Raw genomic sequence first — 4625 nt, forward strand, 5'->3', positions numbered from 1 at the left:
TTTCTCACTCGGAAAATATTTTCTATTTACCTTTTGCAGTCAAGAGAGCTAACATATTGCTTGTTGTTATTAACTTTGTATGTGCAGGATTATGACACTGAAGTATTGTGGCAGCATAGAACATAAATGCCACAGTAAATTAATTATATATGGCACATCTAACAGAGTATATACAGACTACCTCCAGGTTTGGGAGTGCCATTCTCCTCAAAACATATACAGTGCATATTGAAAGCATATATATATATATATATATGCATAAAAGTCCTCAACCCTCAGTACATTTCTTTCTCATGCACTCCATGGAACTGTGTCTACATCTGGACTGTTTTACGAGTTTTTCTCCAAGTTATAAACTACAAATTTGCTAAAGTGGCAAAGCAATCAATGCTGAAATAGAAAACAGGCTAAAACAGCTTGTTTCAAAAAAGCTATTTTGAAGAAATGAGGTGTTGCACAAGAATTTCTGAGCCATTCATAGAGGATAAGAGCACTCAAACAAGATTGTTCTGGAAATGAGAAGAATACCAGCAACAAATACCACACCTCCGTGCTTTGTTCACCTGCTGATTCTCATGTCAAGAACCTTTTTCTAATGCTTGCGCACAAGAATTTGTCGATGATCATCTAAAATTTTGGATGGCACAGCTGTAAAATATATATAAAAAGGTCAGTGTATTTCTCAGGCATAATAGCATTTCTTGTTATGATTGCGTTCCTGTATTTGATGCAGGGCAACAACCACAAATGAGTAGAAAGCTGCTTTAACTTGTTGTTATTAATGATTTCCTCTGAGCAAAAAGCCAAAAAAAGAGCCTCAATGTGGAAACGATGAAAGTCCACTTATAAAATGTGCTGATTTTAAATCAAAGCTCCTTGACTTTGTGGCTTGTGTAGATATTTCTGTGAATTCGCAGATGTGGGTTGTTCTCTCACTTTCAGCATGTACATGTGACTATAAAAAACTATTTTCATCATGTTTATGTAATGAAACAGACTAAACTGAATGTATTTTTATGTATGTGTTGTGTAACTTGTTGCTGCCTTAAATATGTTGCACTGTGACAAAAAAGAACAACTGTATCCTCTGTGACAGTATTTCACAAACAGATTTACTATGTAAGTGAATGCTATTTTAAATATTGCCTTATGTATTTGTGTCTTTTTAAACTTGAAGCTGATTTATATGCACATGAAAAAAAAAAAGTAAAAGCAGCCTTGTATTTTTCTGGCCAAAGCTTCGCCTGCAATTTGATTCATGCGTGCCAATGAAGGTGTTTGCTTGACCACTGTGTGAATCACTGCTGCAGAGGAGCTTCAATAAATCATAATGCCACCTCAGCCACAAGTCTGTTTATCAGCATTTCTCTGCAGTGCAGACTTTAACCTCTACGCAAAGATGAGGTCATTAACTTAAATTAAAAAACTACTTAAGTGAAGAGGAAAGACATTTACAAATGCATTTATTTCAGGCCCACATACACCTGTCGTCTCTGCAAGAAGCAGAGAGGTTGCACAGTCAAGAAGCCAAAGTTGGTGTGCAACAGAAGTTCCCACAGGGTTGTTTTCTCGATTATCTTGAATAATTTAAACTGAGGTAAACAAAACCTGTATAACTCTGAAAAACAACTCTTCTGTGATTCAGTTTGCAGCCTTGGGCCATATTCCAAACAGCTGCTGAATATTGCTTGGGGAGAATCAGTGTTACAAATGGATTTCATTCCAGGTTTAATTAAATCCTAACAGACGTTTAGGACGGGCCTGATTAATTTATTTCAAAGAAAATATTCAATCTGCAAGATATCACGGTTGTTCTCTGTGTTTTTATGTATATGTGTAGATATAAATATATGAACACATATATTCATATACATACATATGGGTGACGCATCATTTGCCTCTATTTTACATTTATGCCAGACCACCAGCCTCAGCATATTCTGGCAAATATTGATTTTGTGTGTGTGTGGGGGGGGGGGGGGGGGGGGGGGGGGTTACAGTGGGTGTGCTAGCCCAACGTTAAGTAATGCATATGGATCATTGTCGTCACAAATCCAATACCACGGACACACAGAGATGTTGATTTTTTTACAGCACGTGTTAAAGAAACATGCAAAAAAGCCCATAAATTTTCAAAACACTTCTCTATGTCTTGTGTTACAATTTTGTGTGTCTAAGCAACATTCAGATATAAAAACAGCACTGAGATTCATAGCATAATTCTCGTACTCTTTAAATGTCACTCTTTTACTTTTACTCTTTTACTATTAATATCTTCTTTTAATAACTTCTTTATTGCACTTGAGTTAGCACATGTGACTCATTAATCACAACAGGCTGTTACGTGAAGTTGGAATAAAGTAGCAGAAAATAGCTCGTCTCTCTCCTCTTCACTCTCACATACTGGTGTTTCGTTTTTTACCCGTGAGGATTGGACTCAAGGACTGGCCATTTTGCAGTTAATGTCTTCCTGATGGTGCTGATTTCCAACTTCAGCTAGAGTGGTTTGCGAGTGACTTACAAGTTTCCAGGGTGGGAACGAGAACCTCCAAGTCCGAGGTCATACTTCTCATCCAGAATGGAGGGAAATTGACAGCTTCAGATTGGGAATGAAATGTCCCAAGCGGAGGTTTGAGTATCTTGTCATGTTCATGTGTGGAGCAGCAGATTGAAAGACAGATTGATGCAGCATCTGCGCTAAAAACAATGATGTACCAGTCTGTTGAGGTGAAAAGACATCTAAGCCCAAAGGATTTACTAATCACTGTTCCTGCCCTCACCTGTGGATACAAGCAGTGAGTACTAATTGAAAAAACAAGTTCATGAATATAATCATCAGATATTAGAGTTAGATGAGGAGCTCAGATTGGTGCTGACTATCGAAAAGACCCAGCGTAATTGGAACTGAAGTGTTTACACCGCCTGCAGCTGACTAACAAACTATAACTATTAAAAGGTCACTGGAAGTACAGAGAATTAGATTCTGTTTGGGACGCTCCTCCTCCTGTGGTTTCTTCATGCTTAAGGAGCAGACTGTTCTATTTTTTTTTTAAATCAACATTTCTATAGATGTTGAAAATCATGTACTTTTCTGTCATTTAATTGGTTAAATATTACTTAATTTTATTGGTTTAGCATGAGTGGTCATAGGGAAGGTCCTTCTCAAAAGGATGTTTTCCAAAGCCTTCCAGCGGGAATCCTGTTGTGCCCCCGGGACTTATATTTGGCATTGCGGGTTTAGATAGACTCATGACCCCCTCATGTATCTCATAGTGGTTTGGTCTCCTGTCTACCATTGCCAAGTTCATTTACTTTGCAAACTCTGAACAAAGGATATGTGAGACATTGGGATTTATTTCTACCACTCAGTAAAATTAAACATATTTACTGTTGTAACCAGATTATATTATATTAGCTCAGTTAACTCAGTATTAAATCTTGAATCGGCCATATAATTATGGGGCAGTGACGTCTCTTAATACAATTTTATGGAAGCTGAAGGTCTCTGCACATTTAAATCAGCATGGCCCAATGAGTTTTTAACCACATTTCAAGAGCTTTTATTTCATTTTTCATTGTAACAGAAGTTCTGATTTCCAATCCTAAACCTCTCATCAACCCTTGCCATTTTAAAAATCATTGAAACATCCCTTCTGAATGACAGAATAACAGTAACTTTTAAACAGAACAGACAAAGAGCAGCAAGAAGATTACTAGATTGATGTTACAGATTTATGGGTAAGCAAAAAAACAGAACAGCAGGAAGAGCTGATAAGTGCAGACAGATATGAGAACACAACACAAAGCACACATTGATGACTTGCTTACAGCCTTCATAAAGATGTTTCTCCATTCAGCTTTACTTTAAGCAGCTCTTGAGATTAAGGACACCTGTTCTTACAATTTTACGAAGAACACTTGTTTTTACAAAGTCGTTTGAGGCTAGATTGGCATTACCTTTGTTTTGTTCTGGATGAGCAAAATGTTTCTGCTTTCCTTTTACTAAAAAATATACTTTGCACTTTGTCTTTCAGTGCTGCTTTAATTAAAAAAAACTCAAAGAAAAATAAAACAAAAACAGGGAAAAAATGATTTTTTAATACATATTCTTATTAAATAAAATAAGAAGCCGTTATTGTATTTTGGTGTCTTAAAATAGTTTACATGATGTGTATCCTCAGGCTTTGTGCATTGGAACTTTCAGCAAAGACAGGAAGGATTTTTACTTAAATTGTTAAGTGGTTGATTTATTCCATGTTGCGCAACAAGACAAAATTTTCCATCCGTGCATTTGGCCCTGAAAGACTTTAGTGCTCGTGACACAGGAAGAAAACAGATGGCTGACTGAAAAATGAACAGACTTCTCATTAAAGTTGGGCAAAGAGCAGCACTGTCCTCTGAGATATTGCTTCAGAAAATGCTGTAATATTTGTATGCAAGTAATTGTTGCTTCCAATGCTGTATATTTTTGGCTTGATCAGTGGCGTGTCCAGCGGGTTGGGGGGGGGTGCTACCCCGAAGCTAAAACTCAATGAAATATGAAATGTACGATTATGTTTTCACAGTGAAGCTCAGATATCCGAGTGTACATGAATGCAGCATCGGGTTCTGCACTATGAGCATGA

This window comes from Aulonocara stuartgranti (assembly GCF_965226115.1).
Source record: "Aulonocara stuartgranti genome assembly, chromosome: 9".
Taxonomy (NCBI): domain Eukaryota; kingdom Metazoa; phylum Chordata; class Actinopteri; order Cichliformes; family Cichlidae; genus Aulonocara; species Aulonocara stuartgranti.